Below are 18,654 nucleotides of genomic sequence, written 5' to 3' on the forward strand. Positions count from 1 at the left end.
AACTTCTGAACCTGTAAGCCACACCCAATTAAATGTTTTCCTTATAAGAGTTGCTGTGGTTGTGGTATCTGTTCACAGCAGTAAACTCTAAGGCAAGTACCAAAACCCTAGGCACTGTTATTGTTGAAACAGTAGCCAGAGCATGACTGATTTTCATGACTATTCTGGTGAGCTGATGACAACAGAATGGCTATATAAACATAGGTTAACAGCATATTAATGACATTTTGCCTTAGTAGTCCCTGTGTTCTAGGAAAGATTTTATTTTCTATAGAATGATATTCTCTATTTTAACCACTTTACTTTTAAATAACATTGAAAGCTATTTTCAAAGTGTGTTGATCCCTAGGGATAGTTTGAGGGAGGGAGCCTCAGAGGCGAGTGGTTAATGGAAAAATGGATGAAGCTGAACTGGAAGTATAACTCCTTATGTTCTATAACATTATGTGGGTGATTAAAGTTAATGAAAATTAACTGAATTTTCCAAATTAGCCAGGAAATAGAAATTGAATGACCCAAATAAAAAGACGTAATGTATATCTGAGATAAGATATCTGATATTGCATATCATGTACATGTATTAAAATGACATATGGTACCCCAGAAATGTGTGCAATTTCTGTGTTAATTAAAATTAAAATACATTTAAAATGTATGTCTCTTGTAGTGGCTTAAATAACAAATATCTCCCATTGGCTCAGATATTTGAACACTGGTCTCCATTTGTCTGTGATGTTTAGGGAAATGATGCAGCCTTGATGGACTAAGTAAATTTTGGGGGGTTGGATTTAGGAATTCATAGCTTTGCTCTACTTCTCACTTGTTGTCTCCCCCTCCTTTTGACATCTGAGGATGTGGATTCCCAGTTTCCTGCCCTTGAAACTTAATATACCACTTGATTCTGTGCCTTCCCACCATAATAGCATCTTATCCTCAGGAGCCATACACTAAACTAAACTAATTCTTCCACAAGTTGGTCTCTTGGTCACACCAATAGAAAAATAATGGACACACACATGAATAAATACACTCTAGTTTTTGTCTCTTATGGACTAATCAACAATTACCATGAGCCCAAGAAATCTACCAGAAACATTGGCCTTTATTGCTGCTTTAATGATAAATAAGGGAAAAAAAATCAGGTCTTTGCTTGACTTAGCTTAGAATCCATTAGGACATTCTAAGAAGAAAAATTACAAATAATAACATAAATAAGACAATAAAGCACATTATGTTGTGAAAGCATGTTAACACAAATTTGGACAGCCCTAGAAAGAATTCCTAGGTAACGAAAGAACAATAGGAGCCAAAGAGTTTGGAACAGTCAGAGGATGGCTGACAGTTAGTTCACTTACTAAAGTGTCTCCTGTGCAAGCATGACGACCTGATCCCAGATCCCCAGAGCCCTACCAGAAGCATGAGAAAGAGTCTTCCCCACAGAAAGTCACACCTTCAATTGACCAATACCAAATGGTCATCCCTGAAAACATATATACAAGTAACCTTATACAGGCTTAGCAGGTTACATTTATATATTTACAAATATATATGTATGTATATTCAAATATGTAACAACAAATAGTGAAAAATAAAAGGCAAGGTGGGTTATTTGGAAGGGTTTAGAGGGAGGAAAGGAAAGAAAAGAAAGGGGAAATAGTGTAATTATATCATAAATATCTCAAAAATGAAAGAAAATATTTTAAATCTGTGAGTGATTTCTTGATTCTGTAACCTCAGCATTGGTAGACCAGAAGACATCCGTGCCCATTGACTGACCAGTCAATCTAAACAGTGAGCTCCAGGGTCAGTGAGAGAATGTATCTCAAAAGAGAAGGAAAATGATAGTGGAAAACACTGAATGTTCACCCCTGGCGTCTTCACACACATGTACTTACATGCACACATACCTATATACATATAAAAACACGCAGAAACGTACACTAATCACACACATAAAAGTGTCAGTAGGATGCATGAGCATGAAGCTGATCTGAAAGTATTTCAAAAAGAAGAAATACATTGAAAAGACTAGGCCTTGCTTATGAGGGCATTTCTATGAGAGATTGTTTTGCAGATTTCTCGATGTTCGGGCTCTTACAATCTTTTCACTCCCTCTTCTGTGATGTTTCCTGAGCCATAGATGCAGGAACTATGATACAGATGCTTCCATGAGGTCAGGTTCCCCATGACCTACCATAACCACAGCATTGGAAAGGGAATAAAAGAAACAGGATTGGAAGCATGGTAGTAGCTTCAGCTTGCTGTAATGATTAAAGTTTGAATTCTGAGGAGAATTCAGATGGTGAGTGTGACTGATTCTGTTTCATCCAGCTTAAGTCTGTTCCACCAGCCTAGAACACACCTATGTTCCAAGTCTAGATTGCTAACAGTGCATAGTCCAACTCATCTCTTTACAATGCATAAGAACAAATGTAAGGAACTATTCTATTTCTGAGCTTCCAAATGCCCAATACAAACATGAAAATAGTTGTTTCCTTCTCTCCAAGGGATAGCAGTTCTGTAGCACACACCAAAAGATCTCCAAACTCGAGGCTAAAGACAATTGCAGTTGAGACCACATCCATTTCCCCTACTATAGTCAACATCCTTCAACTCATTCTCCTTAGAATTCATTTTCCTTAAAATGCTCATCTCAGGGGACTTTTGGGATAGCACTTGAATTGTAAATGAAGAAAATAAATTTTTAAAAATGCCCATCTTAGGATCTCCACCTACATACTTCTATCTAAACTAAAGGACAGCGTTTTGTTCTTACTGGAGTAGATACTTATTCTGGTTATGGATTTGCCTTTCCTGCACGTAATGCCTCTGCTAAAACCACCATTCAGGGATTGACAGAATGCCTTATCTATCGTCATGGTATTCCACACAGTATTGCTTCTGACCAAGGAACTCATTTCACAGCCAGAGAAGTACGACAGTGGGCCCACGATCATGGAATTCACTGGTCTTACCACATTCCCCATCATACTGAAGCAGCTGGTCTGATAGAAAGATGGAATGGCCTTTTGAAGACGCAGTTACAGTGCCAATTAGGTGGTAACAGCTTGGAAGGCTGGGGTAGAGTTCTTCAGAAGGCAGTATATGCTTTGAATCAGCGCTTGATATATGGTACAGTTTCACCCATAGCCAGGATTCATGGGTCCAGGAATCAAGGGGTGGAAAAAGGAATAGTTCCACTTACTATCACTCCTAGTGACCCTCTAGGAAAATTTTTGCTTCCTGTCCCCATAACTCTAGGTTCTGCTGGCTTAGAAGTTTTGGCTCCAGAGAGGGGAGTGCTCCTACCAGGAGCTACAACAAACATTCCATTGAACTGGAAGCTCAGACTTCCCCCTGGTCATTTTGGGCTTCTAATGCCCTTAAACCAACAGGCTAAAAAAAGAATAACAGTGTTAGGAGGGGTGATAGATCCAGATTACCATGGGGAAATTGGATTACCTCTTCACAATGGTGGTAAGCAAGATTATGTCTGGAGTGTAGGAGATCCCTTAGGGCGTCTCTTAGTACTACCATGTCCTGTGATTAAAGTCAATGGGAAACTACAATAGCCTAATCCAAGCAGGATGACAAAGGACGCAGACCCATCAGGAATGAAGGTATGGGTCAATCCTCCAGGAAAAGAGCCAAGACCTGCTGAGGTGCTGGCTGAAGGTGAAGGAAATACAGAATGGGTAGTAGAGGAAGGTAGTTATAAATACCAATTAAGGCCACGTAACCAGTTGCAGAAATGAGGATTATAAAGTACTATGAATGCCCACTGTAAATTTACTAATGCGTTTGCGATTGTACGAGGGATAGTTATATCATGTTAGGCGTATCTGAGATAGAATTCAACAAACATGCACTAGTTATAAACAAAAGATTTTGATTTAGAATAAATGTTAGAGAAAGTCATAAATAAAACATCTTCTGGTTTATATTATTGGAGAATGAAAGACCTTAAAATATGGATAAGGTACAAGAATTCTCTTATCCTATGGAAAAGGCCTTCTCTAATCAGTTAAAGGCCTGCATATATAAAAATGATGAATTACTAATTTCTCGATCAGCTTCATTTCCTTTGTTCTGAGACATCAGCTATTTTTCCTGTCTTTGATCTGTAACAGTAGCTTTTCCTACCAGCATATACATTGAAACTATATTATTGGCATTTCTTCTTCTCATATCAGTCTTGGACCATAACTATGCTACAAACTCTGCTAGGTCCCTAGTTATTTGTAGACCTTGGAAATTTTCATCTTCCATAACTATATGAAAGAAATATGGCTCCAGAATACAGTACTTACCTCTCATACACAAGGCCCTGAGTTCAATCCATAATACTCTAAAGAGAGTTACATATTCACATGATATATTATTATATTATGATTATGTTATAGTAAATATTCATTGTGGAGGATTTTTAATCTAGCAACATGACTGCTCTGGCAAGGGATCACATCCAAAGACCTTCCAGATCTGTGTGATCTGACTGGAATATAGACATGTCTTTAATTCCAGGAGACACAGACAAGCAGATCTCTGAGTTCAAAGCCAGCCTGGTATAGAGCAAGTTTCAGGTAAAGACACGCTTAGGTCTAAGTATGGTAGCGGTAGCACATGCCTTTAAGCCCAGGACTCAGAATACAAAGGCATATATATCTCTGTGTTCTGGTCAGTCAGGTTGGTTGAGTCAATGAGCTGAGAGGCTCTGCAGTGAAGTGGAGTAGAGTTTATGGCAGTTCACTTTGTGAAATATGGAGGCAGTATACATACATACATACATACATACATACATACATACATACATATATACATATATATATATACATATATATATATATATATATATATATATATATATATCTTGACAGGTTGCAGAGAGAACAAGCTACATACAAGTGAAGACAGGAAATTAGAACAGACTGCTATATCTATTTAAAAGACAAGCTGGGCAATTCACTTAGAATTTGGGAGAAGGCAGTTTAAATCAATCACCTGGGAGAGAAGTTTAAGCCAGAAGAGCTGAATTGAACCAGCCAGTCAGAATTCAGAGTTAGAAAAGGTGAGCTTATTTAGCAGTAAGCCTTGGTGATGACAATTATGTCATATAAATTAAAGATATTTTTACAAAACCTTCCTTTAATAAAGAAATATTACATAATTTATTATAATTAATAAATATTCTTTACTTTTCAGGGTCTTTTATTCATCAGGTTTTGCTAGAGCCGTGAAATTAATAGGAGATGATGAACGGATAGATACAGGCATGCATGTATAGTCAATGAGATGCACAGTCTATACAGTATTCCTTTAAATGTAGTTTTCATGGCTGACAGTTTGGTATTAGATAACCAATTGGTGTATTCTTCCAGGGAGAAGACTATTTCCAACTCAGCATTCTTTATTTGTCCATGGTACTTAGTGTAGATCTGAGGCCTTGTGGCCTTTTCCCCATCTATATTGGTGTGTCTATTGATGTCATCCTGTCTCAGCCCACGCTTGGGCAACCATGTTGGTGAGATGTTATGGGTGTAGCTTTTAATATTCATAGAAGACACAGTATGGCAACAAACTCCTTGATCCTGGCCCTTACAGTTTTTCTGCCCTCTCTTCTTCAATGTTCCCTGAGCCCTAGATGTTGGACTCCACAACTCTGCACTTTGATTGGTTGTGCTTAAAGCCATTTTTAAAGCTAGGAAAGAAAATTCAGTTACCAATTGCACTGGCTAGTTTTATGTAAATTTTTGGCATAAGATAAGGTCATCAGAGAAGAGGTTGCCTCAAATGAGAAAATGCCTCCAAAAGAGTAGTCTGTAGGCAGTCCTGTAGGGCATTTTCTTAACTAGTGATTGGTAGGGAAAGGCCTATACATTTATGGGTGGTGCCCTCCTTGGGTTGGTGGCCCTGGTTTCTATAAGAAAGCAGACTTAGTAAGACATGCAGAGCAAGCCAGTAAGCAGCACTCCTCCATGCTCTCTGCATCAGCTTCTGTATACAGATTCCTGCCCTGCTTGAGTTGTTATCCTGACTTCTGTTGATGATGTACTGTGATGTGGAATCCTAAACCAAATAAACCATCACTCCCCAAGTTGCTTTAGTTACAGTGTTTCATGGGAGCAACAGTAACCCTAACTAAGTCACCAAAATATCAGCAATTAGTTTAAAAGTCCCTGGGTGAGAAACTCTCTAAAGCTAATTCTTTTGAGCCTGTTTTTCCTATCTGTCTGTCTTTTAGTGTTTTACATACTTTTTCATTCTCCAAAAACTTCATACATTTATATATTATACATTGGTCATATCCACCTACAACTCACTCTCTCCCTCGAACTCCCCCTAGGACTCTGATGTCATCTTCTTCCCAACTTGATGCCCTTATTTTTTTCCCATAAATTTATTTATTCACTTCATGTCCCAATTGCTGTCCTCCCTCCCAGTCCCTACAACACATAATCTTCCCTCCACCCTCTTCCCACCCTACTTCTCTAGTCTCTATAGAGCTAGGTCCATCCTCTCCTACTGAAGTCAGATGAGGCAGCCCAGTTAGGGGAATGGGATCCACAGAGATGCAACAGCTTTAGGAACAAGGCTCCACTTCAGTTGTTGGGGGGCTCACATGAAGACTGAGCTGCACATCTGTTACATGTGTGCAGGGGACCTAGGTCCAGCCTGTATATGCTCTTTGGTTGGTGGTTAGTCACTGAGAGCCCCCAAATGTCAAGATTAGTTGATTCTGTTGATCTTCATGTGGAGTACCTATCTCCTCCAGGTCCCTTGATCTTTCCCGCAACTCTTCTGTAAGACTCCTGGAGCTATGTCCCATGCTTGGCTGTGGGCCTCCACATCTCTTTCAGTCAGCTGCTAGGTGGAGCTTCTCAAAGGACAGCTGTTCTAGGATCATGTCTGTAAGCATAACAGAGTATCATTAATAGTGTCAGGGGTTGATGATTGCCTATGGGATCAATCCCAAATTGTGCTAATTATTGGTTAGCCATATCCTCAGTCTCTGCTCCATCCTTGGCCATGCATTTCTTGTAGACAGGACAAATTTTGGTTCAAAAGTTTTATGGATGGGTTGGTGTCCATATCTCTCCATTGGGGATCCTGTCTGGTTATAGAAGATGGTCACTTCTGGTTCCATATTTCTTGCCCGCGCTCGACTGGCCAGGAAGAACGACGCTGCAACAGGATCCTTCTGCACACGTTTATTGGGAGAGCTTGATTGTAGAGGCGAAAAGACCCCGAGCCCAGAACTGGTGCTGCTTTTATAGGCCTAGGAGAGGCATGTCTTACACCCGGATTGGTTATGCACTATGCCTCATTTGCATGTTCCTCATCTGATTGGCTACTCTCTCTCAGTACCTCACAGAACCTCATTATCATACCTAATTTGCATGTCTCACATCTGATTGGTTATACTCTCAGTACCTTACAGAACCTCATTATCATACCTCATTTGCATGTCTCACATCTGATTGGTTATACTCTCAGTACCTTACAGAACCTCATTATCATGCCCGGGCCAGGCAGTGTCTTTGCAAAAAACTTTACTGCATATGTACACATTGGTTGTTTGTCCAAACTTATGCATGGTGGCCAGCAGTAGTCAGTGCCACTCTGCAACGGCACATGTGGCTTCCCACATCTCCCCCTGTTTGTTTTAGTAAAATGAGGCTGGACTAGGCCTGTGCAATTATGCCCATCCGCCGTGGCTCCTGTTTTAGGTCGTTCCTCTAATGTCACAGCCTTACCCGTCATAGGGTAACCCTATCGCCACCGGGCCCCATGTCTTAGGTTGGACTGTGCACGAGGAAAGTTGCCCGTCTCTGGATACCGCAATGCTGTGTGACAATAAGTGCTAAATGACCTAGGGCGAACTCTGCAAAAGAGGCCAGCCAAAAAATGAATTAGTGGTGAAATCATGATCACTCTATCGCTTGCAATGAGGAAACCTCAGTGATGTGCAAGGGCTGATCAATGATCGTTGAGTCTCTCTCATCTCAGTGCTGTGGAGTGCAAGAGCAGAGAACTCAGATGCTGACTAATTCTTGAGCATAGATAACCAAATTTCAGGGGAGGAGCCATTTTCAATAGCTAAAAGTGCCTGAGTTATAATCACCTTGTCACGTTTTTGTTGGGTTCTGAATTTGCATACCAACCAGAGCATGAACACCAGTCCACAGCATATGGCAGCACCAAACAAAATCACTCCCACCCATTCCTTAAAGTAAGAAAAAGCAGAGGTAAGCCAAGAGGTAAAGTCTCCGAGGGTCACTGGTTTCACTCTGGTTCCATTAAGGTTCAGGATCTGCATCTGCAGTCTCGTCTGCAACCTCTCCAGCTCCTGCGACCAGTTCCCCTTCAGGAAATTCGATAGGTCTGTACTTTTAATAAGAGAATTATTAATATACCTATTGGGAGTAATGCACACATGCGATGTAGATGCCACACAACTCATTTGTATGACATCCATCATCTGTTCCATGTCATGTTGTAAAATATCCACTCTGATTCACTAACATTAACCCTGAGGTGATATGAGAATCCACCCTTTGCAGGGTAAGCAATGCCTCAGACGTTTTTTTCTGCTATCTGATTTATAGTGTCAGCAGTATTAATTTGATCTGCCCAATTAGAGATAATCTTTTTCTTAAAAAATATACAGGGTGTAAAAGGTTTATCCACATTATGCACAAAGCATAATGTATAATTTAAATGAAAACTAGTACTCTTATACACCCGTGGCTCTTGAGGAGTTTGTCGTGCATAAGGCACATCCAAAAAAACATTCCTTTGCAAAAAACAAAGGCTAGGTAGAAGAATTGGAATGTACCGGTAAAGGTACTGGCCATGATCTTACTATGGCTCATAAAGGTATACTTATCCTGGTTTCAATCATCAGGAGCAGGAGAATCATCTTGGGGTTCATCTTGCTCTTTCACGGTCCTTGTCAGTCGCATCGGGACCCAAAGTGGATTTTCTTCACCCTGTGGAAAAACACAAATAGCTCCCCGGGATCTGATTAAGATAGGATCCGGGCCATACCATTTATTATCAAGGACATTTTTCCATTTGCCATTTCATTGGGCGATTGAGGCCATTGTCCGTGCCTTTCAGCTGGTGATCTTCCAGCATCATCCAATTTTAAAAAATTAAGAGTAAATATTGTAAGGGATAGAGCCATCTTTGGCGTCATAGCCTCTATTCCCCCTTTCTGTTTTTGCAAATATTGTTTCAGAGTGCGGTGGGCTCTCTCAATGATGCCTTTGCCCTGTGGATTATAGGGCAATCCAGTAATATGTTTCACTTGCATTTGTTTGCAAAATTGGCTAAATTTAGAAGAAGTATATGCAGGACCATTATCTGTCTTTAACACTAGGGGCTTGCCCCATGCAGCCCAAGACTCTAAGCAGTGAGATATGACATGAACTGCTTTTTCCCCTGTCAAGGGAGAGGCATGTAGGATACCAGAACTGGTATCAATGGATACATGTACATATTGTAATTTCCCAAAAGATGGGATATGCGTGACGTCCATCTAGGGGTCGCAATACACGAGGATTAACACCCACGGAAGGTGCATTAATAAATTCTACACATTTACCACACTGTAGGACAATATCTCGGGCTTCTGTTCATGTGAGCTTAAATTTTTGTCGTAATGTAGAAGCAGGGACATGATAAAGCTGATGAAAATTCTTAGCACTGTCTATAGAGCTTTGTGATAGGAAAACCATATCTCTGGTGACTGAATCAGCAATTGCATTTCCCTTAACCATAGGTCCAGGTAATGATGTATGTGCTCTAATATGTTGAATATAAAAGGGATGCTCACGCATCAAAATACAATTTTGTATTTTCCTCAAAATTTCAGATACTGGACTAGACTGCTTAAAACTTCCAGCAGTCTCTAATGCTAGAACCGCATTAACTACATAAACAGAATCAGAGATAATATTTATGGGCATAGGAAATCTTTTAAAAACTTCTAAAACCACCAAACATTCTACCAATTGAGGGGCTCCTGGTGTAAATTGCAACCTTACAGCCTTTTCATTGATTACATAACTTCCAATTCCTGTTTTGGATCCATCTGTATAAATATCAATGGCTCCCTTTATAGGGGTATTAGCCGTTACCTTTGGAAATATTACTGGATGTAATAACATAAAATGTAATAACGGATGTTTAGGATAATGATTATCAATTAAACCAGAATAACTGCATCTAAGAATGGCCCATTCATCTATAGTAGCACACAATATTTGCATTTGTGCGACAGTATAAGGGACAATTATGTTTTCAGGCATTTTCCCAAAGTGAGTAATTGAAGTTTTTATCCCGTTGTGGGCCATATTTGCTACCATGGTGGGATAATGCTCTATAGTCTTATTAGGGGATATATGTGGATGTATCCATACTAAAGGACCATTTTGCCATAACACAGCAGTTGGCAGATTGATGGTGCGTAATATGCATAGGCACAAAAGTTCTTGCTCATTTATACGAGTTAACTGTGCTGTTTGGATCGCCTTTTCCACTTTCCTAAGAACATCAGAAGCCTCAGGTGTTAATTGTCTCAATGAGGTAATATGTGAGTCTCCTTCTAAAATTTGAAATAAAGGTTTTAACTCCAAAGTAGGGATCCTTAAATAAGGTCTAATCCAATTTATATCTCCTAATAATTTTTGAAAATCATTTAATGTCTTTTTTTTTTTTTTTTTTTTTTTTTTTTTTTTTTTTCCATTTTTTTTTATTAGGTATTTAGCTCATTTACATTTCCAATGCTATACCAAAAGTCCCCCTTACCCACCCACCCCCACTCCCCTACCCACCCACTCCCCCCCTTTGGCCCTGGCGTTCCCCTGTACCGGGGCACACAGAGTCTGCGTGTCCAATGAGCCTCTCTTTCCAGTGATGGCCGACTAGGCCATCTTTTGATACATATGCAGCTAGAGTCAAGAGCTCAGGGGTACTGGTTAGTTCATAATGTTGTTCCACCTATAGGGTTGAAGATCCCTTTAGCTCCTTGGGTACTTTCTCTAGCTCCTCCATTGGGAGCCCTGTGATCCATCCATTAGCTGACTGTGAGCATCCATTTCTGTGTTTGCTAGGCCCCGGCATAGTCTCACAAGAGACAGCTACATCTGGGTCCTTTCAGTAAAATCTTGCTAGTGTATGCAATGGTGTCAGCATTTGGAAGCTGATTATGGGGTGGATCCCTGGATATGGCAGTCTCTACATGGTCCATCCTTTCATCTCAGCTCCATACTTTGTTTCTGTAACTCCTTCCATGGGTGTTTTGTTCCCACTTCTAAGGAGGGGCATAGTGTCCACACTTCAGTCTTCATTTTTCTTGAGTTTCATGTGTTTAGGAAATTGTATCTTATATCGTGGGTATCCTAGGTTTTGGGCTAGTATCCACTTATCAGTGAGTACATATTGTGTGAGTTCCTTTGTGATTGTGTTACCTCACTCAGGATGATGCTCTCCAGGTCCATCCATTTGGCTAGGAATTTCATAAATTCATTCTTTTTAATAGCTGAGTAGTACTCCATTGTGTAGATGTACCACATTTTCTGTATCCATTCCTCTGTTGAGGGGCATCTGGGTTCTTTCCAGTTTCTGGCTATTATAAATAAGGCTGCTATGAACATAGTGGAGCATGTGTCCTTCTTACCAGTTGGGGCTTCTTCTGGATATATGCCCAGGAGAGGTATTGCTGGATCCTCCGGTAGTACTATGTCCAATTTTCTGAGGAACCGCCAGACTGATTTCCAGAGTGGTTGTACAAGCCTGCAATCCCACCAACAATGGAGGAGTGTTCCTCTTTCTCCACATCCTCGCCAGCATCTGCTGTCACCTGAATTTTTGATCTTAGCCATTCTGACTGGTGTGAGGTGGAATCTCAGGGTTGTTTTGATTTGCATTTCCCTGATGATTAAGGATGTTGAACATTTTTTCAGGTGCTTCTCTGCCATTCGGTATTCCTCAGGTGAGAATTCTTTGTTCAGTTCTGAGCCCCATTTTTTAAGGGGGTTATTTGATTTTCTGAGGTCCACCTTCTTGAGTTCTTTATATATGTTGGATATTAGTCCCCTATCTGATTTAGGATAGGTAAAGATCCTTTCCCAGTCTGTTGGTGGTCTTTTTGTCTTATAGACAGTGTCTTTTGCCTTGCAGAAACTTTGGAGTTTCATTAGGTCCCATTTGTCAATTCTCGATCTTACAGCACAAGCCATTGCTGTTCTGTTCAGGAATTTTTCCCCTGTGCCCATATCTTCAAGGCTTTTCCCCACTTTCTCCTCTATAAGTTTCAGTGTCTCTGGTTTTATGTGAAGTTCCTTGATCCACTTAGATTTGACCTTAGTACAAGGAGATAAGTATGGATCGATTCGCATTCTTCTACATGATAACAACCAGTTGTGCCAGCACCAATTGTTGAAAATGCTGTCTTTCTTCCACTGGATGGTTTTGGCTCCCTTGTCGAAGATCAAGTGACCATAGGTGTGTGGGTTCATTTCTGGGTCTTCAATTCTATTCCATTGGTCCACTTGTCTGTCTCTATACCAGTACCATGCAGTTTTTATCACAATTGCTCTGTAGTAAAGCTTTAGGTCAGGCATGGTGATTCCACCAGAGGTTCTTTTATCCTTGAGAAGAGTTTTTGCTATCCTCGGTTTTTTGTTATTCCAGATGAATTTGCAAATTGCTCCTTCTAATTCGTTGAAGAATTGAGTTGGAATTTTAATGGGGATTGCATTGAATCTGTAGATTGCTTTTGGCAAGATAGCCATTTTTACAATGTTGGTCCTGCCAATCCATGAGCATGGGAGATCTTTCCATCTTCTGAGATCTTCTTTAATTTCTTTCTTCAGGGACTTGAAGTTTTTATCATACAGATCTTTCACTTCCTTCGTTAGAGTCACGCCGAGATATTTTATATTATTTGTGGCTATTGAGAAGGGTGTTGTTTCCCTAATTTCTTTCTCAGCCTGTTTATTCTTTGTGTAGAGAAAGGCCATTGACTTGTTTGAGTTAATTTTATATCCAGCTACTTCACCGAAGCTGTTTATCAGGTTTAGGAGTTCTCTGTTGGAATTTTTAGGGTCACTTATATATACTATCATATCATCTGCAAAAAGTGATATTTTGACTTCCTCTTTTCCAATTTGTATCCCCTTGATCTCCTTTTGTTGTCGAATTGCTCTGGCTAATACTTCAAGTACTATGTTGAAAAGGTAGGGAGAAAGTGGGCAGCCTTGTCTAGTCCCTGATTTTAGTGGGATTGCTTCCAGCTTCTCTCCATTTACTTTGATGTTGGCTACTGGTTTGCTGTAGATTGCTTTTATCATGTTTAGGTATTGGCCTTGAATTCCTGATCTTTCCAGAACTTGTATCATGAATGGGTGTTGGATCTTGTCAAATGCTTTTTCTGCATCTAACGAGATGATCATGTGGTTTTTGTCTTTGAGTTTGTTTATATAATGGATTACATTGATGGATTTTCGTATATTAAACCATCCCTGCATCCCTGGAATAAAACCTACTTGGTCAGGATGGATGATTGCTTTAATGTGTTCTTGGATTCGGTTAGCGAGAATTTTATTAAGAATTTTTGCATCGATGTTCATAAGAGAAATTGGTCTGAAGTTCTCTATCTTTGTTGGATCTTTCTGTGGTTTAGGTATCAGAGTAATAGTGGCTTCATAAAATGAGTTGGGTAGAATACCTTCTACTTCTATCTTGTGAAAAAGTTTGTGCAGAACTGGAGTTAGATCTTCTTTGAAGGTCTGATAGAACTCTGCACTAAACCCGTCTGGTCCTGGGCTTTTTTTGGCTGGGAGACTATTAATAACTGCTTCTATTTCTTTAGAGGATATGGGACTGTTTAGAAGGTCAACTTGATCCTGATTCAACTTTGGTACCTGGTATCTGTCCAGAAATTTGTCCATTTCATCCAGGTTTTCCAGTTTTGTTGAGTATAGCCTTTTGTAGAAGGATCTGATTGTGTTTTGGATTTCTTCAGGATCTGTTGTTATGTCTCCCTTTTCATTTCTGATTTTGTTAATTAGGATTTTGTCCCTGTGCCCTTTAGTGAGTCTAGCTAAGGGTTTATCTATCTTGTTGATTTTCTCAAAGAACCAACTCCTCGTTTGGTTAATTCTTTGAATAGTTCTTCTTGTTTCCACTTGGTTGATTTCACCCCTGAGTTTGATTATTTCCTGCCGTCTACTCCTCTTGGGTGAATTTGCTTCCTTTTTTTCTAGAGCTTTTAGATGTGTTGTCAAGCTGCTAGTATGTGCTCTCTCCCGTTTTTTCTTGAAGGCACTCATAGCTATGAGTTTCCCTCTTAGAAATGCTTTCATTGTGTCCCAAAGGTTTGGGTACGTTGTGGCTTCATTTTCATTAAACTCTAAAAAGTCTTTAATTTCTTTCTTTATTCCTTCCTTGACCAAGGTATCATTGAGAAGAGTGTTGTTCAGTTTCCATGTGAATGTTGGCTTTCTGTTATTTATTTTGTTATTGAAGATCAGCCTTAGTGCATGGTGATCTGATAGGATACATGGGACAATTTCAATATTTTTGTATCTGTTGAGGCCTGATTTGTGACCTATTATGTGGTCAATTTTGGAGAAGGTACCATGAGGTGCTGAGAAGAAGGTATATCCTTTTGTTTTAGGATAAAATGTTCTGTAGATATCTGTCAGATCCATTTGTTTCATCACTTCTGTTAGTTTCAGTGTGTCCCTGTTTAGTTTCTGTTTCCATGATCTGTCCATTGGTGAAAGTGGTGTGTTGAAGTCTCCCACTATTATTGTGTGAGGCGCAATGTGTGCTTTGAGCTTTACTAAAGTTTCTTTAGTGAATGTGGCTGCTCTTGTATTTGGAGCATAGATATTCAGAATTGAGAGTTCCTCTTGGAGGATTTTACCTTTGATGAGAATGAAGTGTCCCTCCTTGTCTTTTTTGATGACTTTGGGTTGGAAGTCAATCTTATCAGATATTAGGATGGCTACTCCTGCTTGTTTCTTCATACCATTTGCTTGGAAAATTGTTTTCCAGCCTTTCATTCTGAGGTAGTGTCTATCTTTTTCTCTGAGATGAGTTTCCTGTAAGCAGCAAAATGTTGGGTCTTGTTTGTGTAGCCAGTTTGTTAGTCTATGTCTTTTTATTGGCGAGTTGAGACCATTGATGTTAAGAGATATTAAGGAAAAGTAATTGTTGCTTCCTGTTATTTTAGTTGTTAAAGGTGGCATTCTGTTCTTGTGGCTGTCTTCTTTTAGGTTTGTTGAGGGATTACCTTCTTGTTTTTTCTAGGGCGTTGTTCCCGTTCTTGTATTGGTTTTTTTCTGTTATTATCCTTTGAAGGGCTGGATTCGTGGAGAGATAATGCGTGAATTTGGTTTTGTCGTGGAATACTTTGGTTTCTCCCTCTATGATAATTGAGAGTTTGGCTGGGTATAGTAGCCTGGGCTGCAGTTTGTGTTCTCTTAGTGTCTGTATAACATCTGTCCAGGCTCTTCTGGCTTTCATAGTCTCTGGTGAAAAATCTGGTGTAATTCTGATAGGCTTGCCTTTATATGTTACTTGACCTTTTTCCCTTACTGCTTTTAGTATTCTATCTTTATTTAGTGCATTTGATGTTCTGATTATTATGTGTCGGGAGGAATTTCTTTTCTGGTCCAGTCTATTTGGAGTTCTGTAGGCTTCTTGTATGTTCATATGCATCTCATTCTTTAGATTTGGGAAGTTTTCTTCAATAATTTTGTTGAAGATGTTTGCTGGACCTTTGAGTTGAAAATCTTCATTCTCATCCACTCCTATTATCCGTACGTTTGGTCTTCTTATTGTGTCCTGGATTTCCTGGATATTTTGAGTTAGGATCTTTTTGCATTTTCCATTTTCTTTGATTGTTGTGCCGATGTTCTCTATGGAATCTTCTGCACCTGAGATTCTCTCTTCCATCTCTTGTATTCTGTTGCTGATGCTCAAATCTATGGTTCCAGATTTCTTTCCTAGGGTTTCTATCTCTAGTGTTGCTTCGCTTTGAGTTTTCTTTATTGTGTCTACTTCCCTTTTTAGGTCTAGTATGGTTTTGTTCATTTCCATCACCTGTTTGTATGTTTTTTCCTCTTTTTCTGTAAGGACTTCTACCTGTTTGATTGTGTTTTCCTGTTTTTCTTTAAGGACTTGTAACTCTTTAGCAGTGTTCTCCTGTATTTCTTTAAGTGATTTATTAAAGTCCTTCTTGATGTCCTCTACCATCATCATGAGATATGCTTTTAAATCTAGGTCTAGGTTCTCAGGTGTGTTGGGGTTCCCTGGACTGGGCGAAGTGGGTGTGCTGGGTTCTGGTGATGGTGAGTGGTCTTGGTTCCTGTTAGTAAGATTCCTCCGTTTACCTTTCGCCATCTGGTAATCTCTGGAGTTAGTAGTTATAGTTGACTCTGTTTAGAGATTGTTCTTCTGGTGATTCTGTTACCTTCTATCAGCAGACCTGGGAGACAGATTCTCTCCTCTGAGTTTCAGTGCTCAGAGCACTCTCTGCTGGCAAGCTCTCTTACAGGGAAGGTGCGCAGATATCTTGTATTTGGACCTCCTCCTGGCCGAAGAAGAAGGCCCAAAACAGGACCTTTCTCAGACAGTGTGTTGCTTTGGCAGTTCCCAGGTGGTACAGACTCTCACCTAAGCAGACTAAATTCCTAAGTTCCTTGGAGTCCCGGGACCAAGATGGCGACCGCTGCTGCTGTGGCCCAGGCCGCCTCCCCAGCCGGGCGGGCACCCGTCCTCCGGTCCGGAAGGTGGCCGGCTGTCCCCGGCCCACACAGGGTGCTGCCTCAGCGCCTCTGTGCTTCCGCCTGTTCCAGAAGCTGTCAGGTTCTCTGGCGCACCCTCTCACCTGTTCAGACTAATTTCCTAAGTTCGGCGGGTCTCGGACCAAGATGGCGACCGCTGCTGCTGTGGCTTAGGCCGCCTCCCCAGCTGGGCGGGCACCCGTCCTCCGGTCCTGACGGTGGCTGGCTGTCCCCGGCCCACAAAGGGTGCTGCCTCAGCGCCTCTGTGCTTCCGCCTGTTCCAGAAGCTGTCAGGCTCTCTGGCGCACCCTCTCACCTGTTCAGACTAATTTCCTAAGTTCGGCGGGTCCCGGACCAAGATGGCGACCGCTGCTGCTGTGGCTTAGGTCGCCTCCCCAGCCGGGCGGGCACCTGTCCTCCGGTCCGGAAGGTGGCCGGCTGTCCCCGGCCCACACAGGGTGCTGCCTCAGTCCCTCTGTGCTTCTGCCTGTTCCAGAGGCTGTCAGGTTCTCTGGCGCTCCCTCTCACCTGTTCAGACTAATTTCCTAAGTTCGGCGGGTCCCGGACCAAGATGGCGACCTCATTTAATGTCTTTAGATGATCTTTTCTTATACTAATCTTTTGTGGGGTGATACATCGCAAAGTAATAGTGGCTCCTAAAAAATGACTAACATTAGACTGCTGTACTTTTTCTGGTGCAATAATCAAGCCATTATTTTTTAAAGTTTCATTAAGCAAGCCATAAACTTGCTGTATACTTTCTTCTTCAGGTCCACAAATCACTATATCGTCCATATAATGACAAATTTTCAAGGAGGGGAAACCATCCCTAACCGGTTGCAAAGCTTTTCCTACATATAACTGACATATTGTAGGGCTATTTGACATTCTTTGGGGTAATACCCGCCATTGGTACCTTTTATCAGGCTCCATATGATTAATAGAAGGCAAGGTAAATGCAAATCTAGGTTTATCTTTCTGATTTAATGGAATGGAAAAGAAACAATCCTTAATATCTACTACTATAATTCTCCAATCCTTAGGTAGAGCTGAGAGTAGGGGGAGTCCTCTTTGTACAGGACCCATAACTTGCATTTGTGCATTAATGGCTCTTAGGTCATGTAACAATCTCCATTTACCTGACTTCTTCTTTACAACGAAAATAGGGGTGGTCCAGGGTGATTGAGTGGGTTCCACATGTCCCAGGTCTAATTGTTTTTGTACTAATTCTTTAGCTGCTTTTAACTTCTCAGAGGGTAAAGGCCACTGAGGCACCACACCGTGTCCTCCATACGCCACGGAATGGGCAAAGGCTCCTCAGTGGCCCCTAGAAAAAATTCAGCCCTTTCTTATCTACTTTTTCTGTGGCTTTAACTGGTGAAATTCTACCTTGTAAGTTTTTTCCAAGACCTAGTCCAGGTATATATCCCATTCCTTTCATCATTTCCTTGCTTTTCTGAGAGTAATCATTAGTCAATATAAAGTTCATGGCTGACAACACATCTCTTCCCCATAAGTTTACAGGTAAAGGGAGTACATAAGGTTGAAAAAGCCCTGTCCTTCCTTCTTTATCTTTCCATTGTAAGGATTTTGCACTTATAGTTGGGGTAGCCTCATATCCTAATCCTTGTAAGCTATGTGACGATTGATTTGTTAATGGCCAAGAAGCGGACCACCAATTACTGGATATAATGCTTTTATCTGCTCCTGTATCCATTATACCTTGAAAGGTTTTTCCTTCTATTTGTAATTGTAAAGTGGGACGATTATCCAAATCTAAAGATATGTAGGCCACATTAGTTCTTGTAGAACCGAGTCCCTTATCTCCTCGGGAATCCTGGCTACTAGGGAA

This window comes from Mus musculus, chromosome 2 (assembly GCF_000001635.26).
Source record: "Mus musculus strain C57BL/6J chromosome 2, GRCm38.p6 C57BL/6J".
NCBI lineage: Eukaryota > Metazoa > Chordata > Mammalia > Rodentia > Muridae > Mus > Mus musculus.